Source organism: Lepidochelys kempii, chromosome 11 (genome assembly GCF_965140285.1).
Source record: "Lepidochelys kempii isolate rLepKem1 chromosome 11, rLepKem1.hap1, whole genome shotgun sequence".
In the NCBI taxonomy this organism is placed as follows: Eukaryota; Metazoa; Chordata; order Testudines; family Cheloniidae; genus Lepidochelys; species Lepidochelys kempii.
Window position 1 is genome coordinate 10,586,885 of NC_136390.1, and position 17,435 is coordinate 10,604,319.

General features: G+C 42.7%; 1 protein-coding gene across 9 annotated transcripts in view; it reads right to left on the reverse strand.

Annotated features, from left to right (window-relative positions):
- Positions 1-17,435, reverse strand: part of SEMA5B (semaphorin 5B) — a 363,514-nt gene that overhangs the window by 209,094 nt on the left and 136,985 nt on the right. Inside the window, exon 3 of one of the 9 annotated variants that reach the window (XM_073305097.2) lies at positions 1,253-1,304. The exons of the other annotated variants lie outside the window; for them this stretch is intronic. The gene's annotated coding sequence lies outside the window, so the exon portion shown is untranslated. The remainder of the gene's footprint in view (positions 1-1,252; positions 1,305-17,435) is intronic. 9 annotated transcript variants of the gene reach the window in all.

Below are 17,435 nucleotides of genomic sequence, written 5' to 3' on the forward strand. Positions count from 1 at the left end.
AGCAGTGGCAGGCCAGGCCTGGTATGTGACTGAAGGACAAACAGAATGTTGCTGAAGAAAGCGATGCAAGTAATTCAGAGGTGGGTGACACTACTGGAAGCAGTATCTTTTGGATGCAACGAGAACTCAGATCCCAGCCACTAGCTTTTATAAAGATAACAGAGGAGCAAAGGAAAGACGGTATTGACCTGGAAACCAGCTTCAATCTCAGAGCTGCCAGAGACATCCCATATGGTCTTAGGTATGTCATTTAATCTCTCTTTGCTTCAGTTCTCTATCTGTAAAATGGGATAAATGGTGCGAGAAAAGAAGAATCTGTCTTGTCTAAGAGAAAGCTCCTTGGGCCAGAGACTGTCTCTTATGATGATGAGTATATATGGTACATAATGAGGGACATTGGGACACATAATATGGGACAATGAGGACCCAACCTTGGTTTCTACTATAGTAATAATTATAAATAATAAATGTCTCAAGGTTTTAAGCTGACACTGCCTCAGGGACAGACTTAAGGTTGTTTTTGTAGTATGTTTGCATACGAGTGGGATGAACGATGCACATATGCAGGACTGGGCTGAATGAAAGCTGTGTTTTCTACAACATTTTGTTGGTTGACTGCTGTCTTGGACATAAAGTTAATTATGAATTGCCTAATATGTTTAAACACCTAGGTTGATGGTGGGTGTACTTGTGCAAATTTAACTGTTACATAAGACAGTGTTCTGTATTGGGATATGCACATGAAAGTTTCTAATGCGCTAGATAAACGTACATTATTATTTAATATGGAGACTTTTCAATTCATGAAAATGTTACATTTTGCTGCACATTTTAAAAGTTTTCATATTTCCCATAATATTTTATTGTAAATCTTTAATTCCAAAAGAGAATAAAATAATCCAGAGGAATACAGATCACATTTAATAAATTTCAAGAATAATCTCCAGTGGATTCCAGCTAAATAAACCAATCTCTAGTGTGTTTTAAAATGGACAAGGCAACCCACCGCTGAACCATGTTTTAATCTGGGAATTTAAACATACTAGTGTCCCTAGACAGAGATTTAACTTTTCCTTTTATATCCTAAATCATTCTTAAGACTGTTCCGAGAAAATAACCTTTACAGCTTCGGAAACAATGAACATCTAAAGTAATGGTTTTCCTGCCATGCGGATTACTCATATGGCTTTGTTAATGTCAGTAATGATTTAATTTCTAATCTAGATTTCTGGGAGAACAACAATAAACTAACCTTCATATAAATAGTAAGAATCCCCTGGGCTGAGACCACCAAGATGAAACTCCTAAAAGAAAAATTGAGGAGTCCAAGTCAGGTAAAATAAACTCTATGCTTTATGCAATTAGTAAGCATGTTTTACACTAAATTTTATTAATCCCATCTTCCTGTCAGATAACCTAGTCATAAATTCATCAGCACTGAGTCACCACTTTGTCCCTCCAGGGTGCAAATGTAACTGAAATCTCAAAACCACTTACAGCTGTTTTTTCCCTATTAAAAAGGCTACCGAGGTTCAAGTCAAACACACTAAAATATCAGATCAATCTGACATTCATAACAGCTTTATCTCATGAAAGAGCCCCTGATAAGTCTGTGGGCAAATGTTTGGCTTTCGATTTGCATTGACTTGCACTATACATACATTCAGATTGCTTGGCGTAGGAGACTCAGGGGAGAGGCACCTTCAGTAGAAAATTATTTGACAATCACTTAACAGTGGTTAACATCTGGTGCTTAGCTACATTAAGTCTCATCAATCAGTTTTCATTCTACTTCCCACTGGTGTTTTTCTTTATTGCTCTATCTTCCCTCCATTATTGCTGTTCAATGAAGTAAGTACAGCAGATAAAATGTTAAAATGATTAAAGACTATAAAACTACAAAAAGTTTGTGTAAATAACATTAAGCGTCTGACTTAAGCATAGGAAAGGAAACGTGCAGATGACATCCTAGAGCACTTCAACAGCTTGGAATCACAAAAGAAAGAAAAAGACAAATCATCCACAACCATTTAGGATAGAAAGTGAAGAATAACCTTTGTAACCGAAAAGAAAAGGAGTACTTGTGGCACCTTAGAGACTAACCAATTTATTTGAGCATAAGCTTTCGTGAGCTACAGCTCACTTCATCGGATGAATGCAGTGGAAAATACAGTGGGGAGATTTATATACATAGAGAACATGAAACAATGGGTGTTACCATTCACACTGTAACGAGAGTGATCACTGTTTCATGTTCTCTGTGTATATAAATCTCCCCACTGTATTTTCCACTGCATGCATCCGATGAAGTGAGCTGTAGCTCACGAAAGCTCATGCTCAAATAAATTGGTTAGTCTCTAAGGTGCCACAAGTACTCCTTTTCTTTTTGCGAATACAGACTAACAAGGCTGCTACTCTGAAACCTTTGTAACTGATTGATGGATGTTATTTGTATTTCACCCTTTCAGTTGCAGTAATGGGGATGGGCTGAAGCTTTTAAAACAAAAAAACAGAACAAAAATCAGGCCCTTGGTGTCTCCCAGAACATAAGCAACTATAGCCAGGGAAGACTAGGCTTGTGATACTACCTGTGCAATAATGTACTCCTTGTACCACAGATAGCAATGTGAAATTGACTAGTACACCACAGGACAACATGCACTACAATTTGCAATCCTAATCAGTTCCGTCTGCTGAAAGTGCTGAATGGAAATGGATTTGTCCATATAACCATAGCCAAAGCCCTTGAAATTCTGCACCCTTCACAGGCCTTTCTACATCAAGTACTCACTTGAAACAGCAGCAACAACCACCACCCACATTTGTGCACATAGAATCAACTAAGAATTCTAGGAGTCCTGTCATTAAACAACCAAACAACAAGCAGCACATCAACTTTATTTGAAAATTCTTTTTTTAATAATGCTTTATTTCCCACAATATTATTCTTGGGATATTAAATCTCTTTTTGTTCTTATGGAACCACCAGTCTGGATAACTGACACTGGCTAAGTGATGTCAGATCTGGCAATGTTTACCATCAGATACTATCCAAACAGTATATTTAAGAATGATGCTGACATCCTATATATTGAAATTTTGCAATTCTGTCAATTCCACATTACTTTTCTATTCTGCAGTTGTTGGGCAAGGAATCGTGAAATTGAAGAAATTCAAGCAGCCTGATTGTAACATCATCGTCATCATCATATTGTTCTGACCGACAGCTCTCCTAATCAAAACATGGGGGAAGCAAAATGCCCTGATCATACAATACATATCAGAGATAAAACTAGAACCAACCTGGCTAACAATGGGGAAAATATATACACATTTTCATTCAAATGCTAAAGCACATTTCTATTCAACCATGTTCACAACGCTTTGGTATTCAATTACCATGAAAATTTGAGAGCAAGAGCTTTAAGTGTATTATAAGCCCAAATACCCTGAAATTCCCTGAAAGTCAACTTCAGATTGTATATTTGCTTTTATTTGCAGTTCAAATGGTTTTGATTATTTACATAATTAATCCCATCAAATAATAGAAAATACCATAATACCTATAAGCAACAAATATAGTGCAAACTAAGCATATCTGCAATTTGCAAACCATCAATGGACTTGAAATTATTCATACTTGAACAAATGATAAATAAATAATTGCACAGTCTGTTTGTGAACATTCAGAAATAGAAAAAAAAAAAAGGGTGAAATTTGCCAAATAAAAGTTGTTCACACCCAGCTCTAAATCAATTGCATTCAACAGGAAACATTACTTTAAAACAAACTAAGCAGAGCCAAATAGAAAGATACAGATCTGGCAATACAAATAGACAAAATGTTCTGAGTAAAACAGAAACCACTCTTAATTCATCATTTGGATGCAACCTGTAAATCTAGCGTGTCATCTAAAGTGGCTGAGAGGTTCAGTTTTCTTCAACTTGAAGCTTGGAAAAATCTCTCTGCTATGTTAAGAGCATTAGGATTCCAACACATAAAATGAAGAGCATGGAGGTTCATCATGCTACACAATCATCACGATCCCACCACTTACTAAAGCTGTGCCACTGAGTTTACAAATGGCATTTTCACAACCACGCTGGCCTAACTCTGCTCTCTTTAAGTTGATTGGAGTCAACTGACTTCACTGGGAACAAAGTTAGGCCAATGCAGAGCACTGTCATACAGGGTTTTCCCCTAGAGAGTGGTCGCAGTACCACATGAGACCCAGGGGAGGGTTCTTTACCACACATTAGAACTGGCTGCGCCAAGTCCTGGATCTCTGGGAACCCTGGTACAGGCAGTGTAAGCAGGTCTCTAGCCGCCGCAAATGCCTCTGGGATGGATGGTATTGCAAATTGCCCAGTATGCTGCCTGCTTGGAGGATATTTCCTGTACTGGAGTACGCGGAGCTGGCATAGGTGCCGGGGTTGACAAAGGCAGCTGCTGAGGCGCCAGGGAGAGAGAGCAGCCCGACATAGGTCTTGCCCTATCCCGATCACCTTACCTACTTTCTTTTGGCACCAGGGAACGACTTTTGTCTGGGTGCCTCTTCTTAGAGACCAACGAGGAGGGCTGGTACCAGGACTCTCGACTGGTGGGAGGCGTGCTCTGCACTGAAGCTGAGGTGCTTGATGCCGTGTCCAAGTGCGGCTCCGACGCTGGTCTCAGCATTGCCTTCAATCTCGTTGCCCAGTCTTTCTGGATGTGGGGTTTGAAGTCCCTGCAAATCTGGCAACGGTCTTTTCTGTGAGCTTCCCCTAAGGACTTGAGATAGCTTGAGTGTGGGCTGCTCAATGGCATTGACTTGCTGCAGGAAGTGCAGGGCTTAAAGCCCGGTGACTGAGGCATATCCTAGCACTGAAGAGGACAAGCCTCTTCAAGCAAGTGTAGAGGCATCCAAAACACTCTAACTACTAAAACTACTACTATCACTACCAAACTAATTAAACTACAAGAACTATATACAAAAGGAGAAGGAAACCACTGGAAGAGATTGTCTGAACAATAAGTGAAGTTCCAGCAATCATCACAGGCAATAAGAAGGAACCGAACAGGCGTGGGCTCAGCAAGCCCCCTTATGCCGGTGCTATGAGTGTGCGGCACTAGGGAGTGCTGGAGCCAACTCAACGGATACCACTAAGGGAAAGAATTCCGGCAACTGTGCTCGTGGCACGTACACACCTAGAATGGAATGGACATGTGCAAGCACTCGAAGGACTTCCTTTATGACCCAGGTTGGGTTTCTTGCATCTTCCTCAGAGGTATCTGGCACTGGCCAATGTCAGAGTATAGGGATTGTGGGTCTGATCCAATATGACAATTCCTATGCTCCTAACAAGTAACAATAGCTACAACTGTGTCGCCAAAGCACTGCTTAAAAAATACATTCCTAATTATTTTGCCAGTAGCATTATAACATCCTATAGGGACAAGCCACCCACAAGGAGGATATAGTATGGTCAGATAACCAATTTCCTGCTCAGGAATAAAGCTATCTTCTGAAAAGTAAGTAAGTGTTGTTACTAGGCATATCATTGCTCTCTTTGCCATCCAAATCATGTTGCATCATTTATGAACAAACGTTTAGTACTATGAGCACTGGAAAGCCAATATAACTCCGGAAGCATGGATTCTGCACTGTTTTCCCTCATGCATTAGAAGCAAAGTTTCCAGCTAAGTTCTGGATCCAGCATCTTTATTGTAATTGATGATGCATGAAGCAAGAAGAACAATGCTTGTTCTTTCCAAAGACCAAGTGGACCTTGCCATGCTTGTTTTGACTTGAAAACTTACTGGATTGAGTGTAAAACCATGCCTGAAGAGTAAAGAAGGAATATCAAGGCATCTTTTCTATTGAGCCGCATGACTCTTTAATATTTATTACAATCCAAATATGGTCTGGTCTAAGGATCTCACAGTGCCAAAAGATGAGTCAAGACAACAAGGATTGTATAAGAAGGTAGAGGCCATCAGCTAAAATGGGAAAAAATAAGTATAAAAAAATACAAGGCTACAGAGACAAATGACATAAAAAAAAATTCACTAAAGGAAATCTATACAGAGCACAAATTTTTGTTAGCTTTAAAAATATACAGTGATGCTGTAATTCTAGCCTACAGCAGCATAACGTGCAACAGCCCACAGTTCATACAACAAGTGAAAGTCATTTAGAGAGGGGATGAGGAGAGCATCTATTAAATGAAAAACCAAAAGATCAGACAAATAGGCAAGTGCTAGGATCTTAAAATCAACCTGCCGCTTTATTGGGAATCAATTTAGTTCCCTTAGGATACAAATAGCACAATGGAAAGACTTAGACCTGGAAATGTGTATTCCTACTGAATTCTATAAGAGAGGCAAATATTAAAGGACAGCTACTGGCAGCTATGCAGAATAAAAATGGTACAAATCATACATAGTTGGATCAAGTTTCTGTGCTCGACCTGGGTCTACAAACCCTTACTCAGATCAGCAGGCCTTAATCACATGCTTAGTCTGTCAGCCTCTCTGACTTGGTATCTATCTTCAACACCACCCTCTTCTTCAAAGTAGAATCTTTGGCTTCCCCCTTTGGAACCATGGTCATCTTTTCCTTTCCCCACTCTCTGCCTCTGTGCTGTTCCCCATACTGTACTCCCTCATCTGATACCCTGTGCAACCTCTCTCCACCGCTTCAAACCTGCCTTTCCAATAGTCCCTCAACCACTCTCTCCATAGTTCCTTTTCAGAGGTAATAAAAAGTAATTACAAAAAGCAACACATTGACCTCACCTACTGCAATCTGTGCCTTTCAAGTAATTTCTTTGTATTCCTTCCTTCCTCCGTCCCCCTGGCTCGTTTACACTCCCTCGCCCCATCCTCCCCCCAGTATCCTATCTTGTGACAGTCATTTCATTTGTAAATGCTGAGATTTACAGAGCACTGGCCAAGATTTTCTGATGTGCCATTGACTATGGAAGTCTCCATTTCTGGGTGTCCAACTGGAGACTCTTGGGCTTGGGTCTACACTAGGAACTAATGTCAGTATAACTATGTCATTCAGGAGTGTGAAAAATCCACACCCCTCAGCAACGGGCTTCTCCCGTTGACATAGCTACCGCCTCTCGGAGATGTGGAATAACTACACCCATATGAGAAGCTCTCCCATCGTCATCGGTAGTGAATTCACAGCAGCTGGCGAAGCTGTGCCACTACAGCCTTGTCTGTGTAGACAAGCTCTTAAATGGGCCTGATTTTCAAGAAGTGCTGAGCACCCACCCTCAAAAAATCATGTCCATTTACAATGCCTTAAGTTGGAAATGCAAGGGGGGAAAAAACAAACAACAACAAACCAACATCCAAAATCACTTGTCACTTTTGTAAATCTTGGCCTATGTGAAGCACAAGAGACACCTATGGCACTATACACCAGTCTTAAATGATAATAGCCTTGTTGGCTTCAATGAAAGAACTCACATAAGGGCTTGCAGAGGTCTACAGTCCTTATCTGACAGTGGAGCATCTTAATTGTGTGAAAGATTCTGAGCATTCTTTCAGTCCCAATGAACCATGACACTGGCTTACAAGTAAAGGCCTTACAAGATCATAGTGTAGAAAGAAGCCACCATAAAAGCCATCCACAGGCAAAAGCATAAGTCCCAGAACAGACAGCAATGGTGCTTTGGGCAGGAAGAGACCTGATACCAAATGCTCTGCAATCACACTGGTGCTCATGGGACTAATACATTTTAGGCTTATGGCACATTTTACAATTCTGGTGTATATGAAATAAGTCTGCATTGCAAACAAAGCCCACATGTGAATCACAAAACAAATCCACCATAAATAGAGAATATTTGAATCATTCTTTCAATGTCACAATCCAAAAGCAAAGCTTCTAACCATCCTCCAACCCATGGCAGCACTTGAAGTATTGTCTCACTCAGAAAAGGAGATACTACATCAAAGCTTAGTTAGCGGCAGTTCTGCAGAAAAGGACCTAGGGGTTACAGTGGACGAGAAGCTGGGTATGAGTCAACAATATGCCCTTGTTGCCAAGAAGGCTAACATATTGGGCTGCATTCGTAGGTGCATTGCCAGCAGACGGAGGGAAGTGATTACTCCCCTCTATTCAGCACTGGTGAGGCCACATCTGGAGTACTGTGTCCAGTTTTGGGGGCCCCACTACAAAAGGGATGTGGACAAATTGGAGAGAGTCCAGCGGAGGGCAACAAAAATGATCAGGGGGCTGGGGCACATGACTTATGAAGAGAGGCTGAGGGAACTGGGCTTATTTACTCTGCAGAAGAGTGAGGGGGGATTTGATAGCAGCGTTCAACTAAGTGAGCTGTAGCTAACGAAAGCTTATGCTCAAATAAATTGGTTAGTCTCTAAGGTGCCACTGGTACTCCTTTTCTTTTTGCGAATACAGACTAACACGGCTGCTACTCTGATACTTGAAGGGGGGTTCCAAAGAGAATGGACCTAGGCTGTTCTCAGGGGTGGCAGATGACAGAACAAGGAGCAATGGTCTCAAGTTGCAGTGGGGGAGGTCTAGGTTGGATATTAGGAAAAACTATTTCACTAGGAGGGTGGTGAAGCACTAGAACGGGTTACCTAGAGAGGTGGTGGAACCTCCATCCTGAGAGGTTTTTAAGGCCCAGCTTGACAAAGTCCTGGCTGGGTTGATTTAGTTGGGGTTGGTCCTGCTTTGAGCAGGGGGTTGGACTAGATGAACTCCTAAGTTCTCTTCCAACCCTAATCTTCTATGATTCTATGAAAAGTAAAATAAATGTACCTTCATCCCAATTCCACCTGCAATTGACAGATGCTAATGTGACAGCACAGCCCTGGCCAACTGGATAGGGCACTGCAGTGGGACTCAGGCAAGCTGGGTTCTATTCCTGGCCCTGGCATTGGTCTGTTGGGTGACCGTGGGCAAGTCACTTTGCCTCTCTGTGCCTCAGTTTCCCCAAATCTAAAATGGAGTTAAATGATACTGATAAAAAGCCCTATAAAAGAGCCCAGCAGATATACCGCTGTCATTTACACTCTGGGGCTTGCTCATCCTAGTAGAAAGCTCCACAACAGCAGCAGCAGAACTTCAGAGAAGGTGCCCATGCTTCATTAGGTAGTTTGGCAGCAGAAGACTAAGGGGAATGTTCCAAAGTGCCCTTAATTAGAGAGTGTGTGCACAGTTAGGAGGAGCGACTGTGCTCCAATCTAAGGGGCTGACAATGAGCTGCCACTGCCTCTGGGCCAAAAATAAAAACTGCCACTGTTACTCAGATACCAAAGTTACATCCCTCTAATTCCTCTTCAGCCTAAAAACAAAAGTGATCTTACCACTCTGGGCCACCCTGGTTAGAGAGTCATGCCTGATCCTCCAATTGGCAACAAGTCTGTGCTTCCCATCTGCACCAGAGGGACCCCCAAAGGCAAGGTTCCTTCTTGGCTCTCACCTTTCCCCTGCAGTGTCAGATTACCCCTCTCCTCCCCACCCTGGCAACCAGGACTTAGTTTGCAAGGACCAAAGGTGGGAATTTCCAAATAAGGAGGAGAGAGAAAGCAGTAGGAAGATTCACTCCACCCCAGAGAGATACACAAGTGATGACAAAACCTCACCTTGTCTTTCTAGAGTTGGTGTGAACGTTTTCTTCTTCCAGTTCAACAACAGCTCTACACATGCTGAACAATGGGTTCTAACTACCGATCATGCTGACCAGTACTGTCTCATAGTTTACTTGAAGTTCCCTGCCTGTCTGCATCCATTTGTTGTCTCATACTCAGATTGTAAGATCCTTGGGGCAAGGGACCATCTTTTTGTTCAGTGTTTGTACAGCATCTAGCACAATAGGGCCCTGGCCCATGACCAGGACTCCTGGATGCTACAGTAATACACGTAAGAACCATCGCTACCTCAGCTCAACAGTCTCCCAAGTTAGAGCTTGTGTGGAGGTAGCCAAAATTTCATTTGACTAGTTTAACACTAATTCAGCTCAGATCTGGAACCTGGGCTCATTCAACCTGCAGCAGGAAATAAGCATGTCAGAAGCTAGACAGTCACAAACAATGACGATTCAGGTTCCTAACTCAAGTTCTATGAAGTGTCATTTTGATTCTTTCCCCAATAGCTAATTCAGAGGCCTGGACTTCTTAAAGTGTGACAGGATTCGCTTAATGCTCATGCTGGCATGCCCCTTAGCACTCCTCCTTGCCCTCTTCGGCAGGAAAAGGCTCTTCAGATAGCCTGACTATTTAATAAAGGAAATTCCTCTGAGAACCTTTGAAAAGAACATATTAAACAGTGTTTGTAAGTCCACTGACAGAGCTGTTATGACACCAGCTACTCTTTGGGTCACAGCATGGTATTTATGCAGGATGTAGTTGAGTAAAAGGTACAATTTATTAGCCATGGGCCTGGTCCCACACATGGACATCCCCTCACTTTGGACCTGAACATTTGCAGCTCAGGCCTCTGCCACCTACACAGACACATAGAGCCACATTCTCTGCAGTTGCAAAACTGAAGTCAATCAAGTTGCATCCATTTACACCAGGAGAAAATTTGACCAATAGAGCTCCACATTACACGAGTCAGAGCTCTGTCTGTCTTAGGTACTTATATCTTAGGTACCCATTCCCATTGTATCTGAGCCTCTCGCAATCATTGCAATGTATTTATTCTCACAACATTCCTGTGAGCTATGTATCATCTCCAATTTACAGATGGAAGAACTGAGGCACAGAGATACCACATGACTTGTCCATGATCAGACAGGATGTCCATGGCAGAGCAGGAAATTGAGCCCAGGTCTCTACATTAGCATCCTAACCCTAGGATCATCCTTCCCATCAAAGGTCACTGCTCCATCATTGCATCCCTGTCCATGGCCCTGTCACATTCTTAATATAGCAGAGACAGATTCCTCAAACTGTTCTCGCCCACTCCTTACTGCCTGGAACTGTCCATTGGCTCTAATCTAGTGCCTCTTTCTAATCCCTGCAGCATATGCTGCCCAGAGGCTACAGAGCCTGAAAGAGGTGAGAAAAAGACTCACTACAGCCTGACGAGGGCTACAGGTATGTGCATTCTATGGTCACGGGAATCTGATGTTGCTTTGCATATGGCCATTCAAAGCCGAGGGTTGGGCCTGAGTATATTCACAGGCTTTTCAGTGGGGAAACTCTACTAATGAACACACATCAGAAAATCTTTCCCACCCCATTGTGTCTCATTCAGAGGAGAGACATTAAGCCAAGGTCCTGATTGGCTGGCCATTAAAGAACCCATGGCGGATTTTCCTCACAGAAAGCGTTGTCAACTCCGGAGTCCTGTCCACTTTGCAAATGTGATAGATGATGGTCTGCCTACTTACACGTCCCCCTGAAACATCACCTGAACACAGCATTCTTCGCTTCCTAAAGGTGTCTGTCTGTCTGTGTGATGCTTTTGCCGGGACCAGGTCAGGAATGCTCTTCAGAACTTCTGTTAACTTAGTAAGTAATCTAGCTAGAAATGTGTTAGATTTCCTTTTGTTTAAATGGCTGGTAAATAAGCTGTGCAGAATGTTTTTATGTCTGTTTGTAATTTAAGGTTTTGCCTAGAGGGATTCTCTATGTTTTGAACCTGATTACCCTGTAAGGTATTTACCATCCTGATTTTACAGAGGTGATTCTTTTACTTTTTCTTTAATTAAAATTCTTCTTTTAAGATCCTGATTGCTTTTTCATTGTTCTTAAGATCCAAGGGTTTGGGTCTGTGTTCACCTATGCAAATTGTATCAAGTCTTCCCCAGGAAAGGGGGTGTAGGGCTTGGGGGGAAGACGTCTCCAAGTGGGCTCTTCCCCTGTTCTTTGTTTAACACACTTGGTGGTGGCAGCATAGGGTTCAAGAACAAGGCAAAGTTTGTACCTTGAGGAAGTTTTTAACCTAAGCTGGTAAGAATAAGCTTACTGGGTCTTTCATGCAGGTCCCCACATCTGTACCCTAGAGTTCAGAGTGGGGAAGGAACCTTGACAGCTCTTAAGCAAAGTAAGCTGTCATGAGATAAGAGGAAAGGTCCTCTCATGGATCGGTAACTGGTTAAAAGATAGGAAACTAAGTGTAGGGATAAGTGGTCATTTTTCAGAATGGAGAGGGGTAAATAATGGTGTTCCCTGGGATCTGTACTGAGACCACTACTATTCAACATATTCATAAATGATTTGGAAAAAGATGTAAACAGTGAGGTGGCAACATTTGCAGATGATACAAAAGTACTCAAGATAGTTAAGTCCAAAGCAGACTGCAAAGATCTATAAAGGGATCTCACAAAACTGGGTGACTGGGCAACAAAATGGTAGATGAAATTCAATGTTGATAAATGCAAAGTATTGCACATTGGAAAACATAATCCCAACTATACATATAAAATGATGGGGTCTAAATTAGCTGTTACCACTCAAGAAAGAGATCTTGGAGTCACTGTGGATAGTTCTCTGAAAACATCCACTCAATGTACAGCAGCAGTCGAAAAAGCTAACAGAATGTTAGGAATCATTAAGAAAGAGATAGATAATAAGACAGAAAATATCATATTGCCTCTATATAAATCCATGGTATGCCCACATCTTGATTACTGCATGCTGTTCTGGTCACCACATCTCAAAAAAGATATATTGGAATTGGAAAAGGTTCAGAAAAGGGCAAAAAATTATTAGGTGGATGGATCAGTTTCCATATGAGGAGAGATTAATAAGACTAGGACTTTTCAGCCTGGAAAGGAGATGACTAAGGGGAGGATATGATCGAGGTCTACAAAATCATGACTGGTATGGAGAAAGTGAATAAGGAAGTGTTATTTTCTCCTTCTTATAACACAAGAACTAGGGGTCACCAAATGAAATTAATAGGCAGCAGGTTTAAAACAAACAAAAGAAAGTATTTCTTTCCACAACGCATAGTCAACCTGTGGAACTCTTGGCCCTCACAACATCCTCTGGCAAAGACTATAACAGGCATCAAAAAACAACTAGATATATTTCTGGAGGATGGTCCATCAGTAAGTATTAGCCAGGATGGGAAGGGCTGGTATCCCTAGCCTCCATTTGCTAGAAGCTGGGAATGGGCGACAGGGGATGGATCATTTGATGATTACCTGTTCTGTTCATTCCCTCTTAAGCACCGACATTGGTCACTGTAGGAAGACGGGATACTGAGTTAGATGGACCTTTGGGTCTGACCCAGTATGGCCGTTCTTATGTCAGTTTCCTTTAGTCACGGATCCAAACTGCAGGCTACCCCAAGCTAACACTGCCAAATCCAAATATTTGTCATTTAAACAAGGAACTGCACTTCAAGTATTAGTCCTAGGTCTCATAAAGCAACGGAGAGAGTAAACCTTTGGAACTGGGTTTATAAAAGAAATGCCAATGCAACCTTAACTGCAACAGCAGAGTCCCGAGGTGGCAAGATAGTGCTGTCAACCTTCAGACTTTCAAACCAGCTCAGCAGTAATTTCTACTTGCTTAACAAAAATAGAGAAACTTTTCTCCTTCATGTCAGGAGACCAGCCTGAGCGTTTTCACGTACGCCCACTTTTGTCTCTCCGTGCAGTACATTACAGAAACATTTCTTTTTGCTCTCTTTATACACTGTGTTCCAAAGCTTTTCTGACAACAGTGAATTAAATCCGCTGTACTGAGTTAATACATGTAGTCAACTCATAGGCAATCATCAATCCCACATAAAGTCATGAACCTTTTACAGAAGCCTTAAGAAGCGTCGTAATGAAAAGGATCAGCGCAAGTCTATTATACTAATGGTGACATTCCCTTTCTCTCCACCCCCACATTGCCCAGGCTCTTTTGCTCTGTTGAAGGCCCACCAAAACCTTTAATGTGTATTATAAACCATGCCACAGTGAAGATGACATCTCACATCCTGAACTGCACCCAGTGTGTGCCCCCACAGCTTACCCAGGCACTCTCTGGAGGGCCTTGTTGCTATGTGCATTGTGTTGCTCCCCTTAGTGTGAGGCAGTCTTGTCCGTGCTTTCTGTGGATCAGCTCCCTGAAACCACCAGCCTCTGGCACCACAAGCACGGACTTCCAGGCTTCCGCAGGCAAGTTCTTGGTGCGTTCCCTGTAAAGTCCAGCCCCTTATCCACTGAACACTCTACAGAGTTACCAGGGCTGCTGTTCCCAAAGGAACAGCACACATCACCTTGTAAGATTCAACTCAGGAACAACATTTTGCTCACCACCCCAGCACTTAAATACATTTGCCATGAAAACCAGTGATACCAAGTCAGAATACTGGAAACAAATGGTTGCATATAAAACAAAATCATAACTTCCTTTCTAGACACCAAACTTAGCTTAGACCAATGGTGCCCAAACTTTTCCAGTCACCCCCACCCCCCAGCAGTAATGGAATCTGTCCACGCCCCCGCCCTCCATTATTGCATAGCCAAGGCTTCCTCAGTAGTGGAGTTTGGGCTGAAGGCAGAGTTGGGGGCAGAACAGGGGATCGGGGAGAAGCTAGGGCTAGAGGCTGAGTTGGTCTGGGGGCACAGAGGGAATGAAGGCGGAGCTGGGCTGCTGGGCTGAGTGGGGCTGGGGGCAGATCTGGCTTGGAGGCAGAGCTGGACTGGGGGCTGAATGGGGTTGGGGGTGGAACTGGTCTGGGGGGGTGGACGGGGCTGGAAGAATGGTGCTCCCTCCGGACCCCGCATTGGGGGCTGGCCCAGGCCTGGAGGAAGAGCTGAATGAGGTTGGGGGAGGAGTGAGCTGGGGATGGAGCTGGTCTGGGGGCAGAGCAGTGCTGGAAGCATGACACTCCCTGTGGGGGCTTACCCAGGCCCCACTGCATGCCCTCCCAAATGTTCCTCCTCACCACCCTAGGGGGCATGTCCCACAGTCTGGAGACCACTGGCTTGGAAGTTATCCACTTGTGTAAAGAAGCTTATCTCACCCAACATTCTCTCCAGTGTTTTCAACCTAGCCTGGCTGAGATCACACTTTCATGAAGAAAGCTTGCTGTCTGTATACTTCCTTGGTAAAGGATGACAGGGTGTCATCTTTGTCCCCCAAATATACTGCAACAAACCGTTAATGTGCACCTCAAGATAGGGTTCTCCTCTCCCTCATCACTGTTTACTTCTAATTAGCCTCTCACAGTTTGCATGATAACTTCCAACTTATCTGTATGTATATTTTACTATATGTTCCATTCTATGCATCCGATGAAGTGAGCTGTAGCTCACGAAAGCTTATGCTCTAATAAATTTGTTAGTCTCTAAGGTGCCACAAGTACTCCTGTTCTTTTTGTGGATACAGACTAACAGGGGTGCTACTCTGAAACTTTTCTCTCTTTGAAGTTCTTACAATTGTTCATTAGCATTTGGTTCAGACTGGTGAGAGAAGACCCACTGTGAAACAAACCATACTTACAGGTTTCAGAGTAACAGCCGTGTTAGTCTGTATTCGCAAAAAGAAAAGGAGTACTTGTGGCACCTTAGAGACTAACCAATTTATTAGAGCATAAGCTTTCGTGAGCTACAGCTCACTTCATCGGATGCATGATGAAGTGAGCTGTAGCTCACGAAAGCTTATGCTCTAATAAATTGGTTAGTCTCTAAGGTGCCACAAGTACTCCCTTTCTTTAAACCATACTTAATTTACATGTAAAGAGCTAGTTAGATAAGCATTTCTTGTCTGACAGAAAACCTGTTTTTCACCTTTGCTGAGGACCAGTCCTGAGACACGGACTTTAAGGACATAGTTTTCAGTGTATATACATAACTCCTTACTCAACATCTGGTACGTGATCATACTGATGACCAGTCTGACACTGGCTTTTATTTGAGACCTCACATGACACTCTTGGATGAACAAAAATGTACTTGCCCGACCCAAGAGCAAACCCTCTGCGTTGCCTCTGCGCCTCTTACCTGGGTGGCATATATTAACACCACATACAGCAATAATAAATATGAACATATGGGCAGACTGGCTGAGTAATGATCCGTGTGGGAGCCAGCACTTTGAAGCTCATAATTTTCATGCATTTAAAAACTGAATCACAACGTTGCAGTAACACTGGGTGTGACGCTTTCTCAGGGTGTCCAGAACTGTACGTCACCTCATTACCCATCTGCCTCAGTGAGAAGAGATTTGTTGGTGCTATGCTGTGTGACAGCTCCCTGCCACCCCAGTTTGTCAGCCAGCCAAACAAACTCCACAGGACTCTGCCAGGGCAAACTTTGCCTTGCAGGTTAATCCTTGACGTACTTCAGCTCCCAAATCCCTTGAAATAGCATTCTTTTGCAGCATACAGCCCCCGACCTTGGATGCCCACAGAAACATCAAGTCCCCTGTCTCCAAAGACACAGAATACACACCAGCCTCTTGGCTCAACCGAGGGTGCACATCTCACTTGAGTATAAACAGCGCAGAGATTAATTTATAATAAAACTAGAACGTGTTTATTAATAAAGAACAGAGTGTTAAGTGATACTAAGCAGAGATAACTGAAGCAGAAAAGGGTTACAAATCACACAAAAGAATAACACTTCTAAAATTACACATGTAACCTCCGCAAGCTCCAAGCTTTGTCTAAAGCGGTTTTTTCACCAATAGTTACTTTTCAGCATCACCAACCCGCATATGCAGGGATCCACCATTCACAGATGCAAACAATGCTGGCCTCTCTGTTCCTTACATGATGGTTAAAGGGCCTCACTCTCCTTATTCTCATAGTCTAGTAAACCTTTGAAATATATTCCTGTGAAGTGCATCTCCAGATTAAGTTCTTCTCCCCTTCTGTTTGTGTTCCCATGACCTGACAACATGCTGTTTTCTCATCCTCCTCAGATGACATTTACCTCAGATGTGAACAAACCACCCACTGTCTTTGGCATGACCCTGCTCAATTTACTTTGGCAGAACAGTGAACAGGCAAAGTAAAATATGTGTGTCTAGGAAAAATTTGTTTCTCAAGTCTACCCCCAAAACATATTTTAGGAATATATTTCCAGCACACATACATAACTTTTTACCCCCCATCCATACATACATCATGCAATGTTCTCAGTGACTGGTGTGTCCACAGTTTTCACTGGATACTACACACAATACTCTACACAGATAAATACTACGATGGCAAGTGTTAAGGTGTAGTGAGGGTGTCAGACCTGATGGGAGTTTACAGAATCGTGGGCCATTTGCCACTGAGGGGCTCTTAGGGTTACATGGGAGATTATGGGTGGCGGTTGCATTTAAAGGATAACATTTTATATTTTCTCCACAATGAGAAAACTCAGCAATATCTGAATGGATTCACATCAAAATAATCAAAAAGAAAATTCTCTTTTGCCATAAGAGAAATTTCATCCAAAATGGTAGTTTTTATAGAAGCACCTGAAGATGCATGTCTGGAATGAAAGTCCCATTTCAGCCTTAATCAA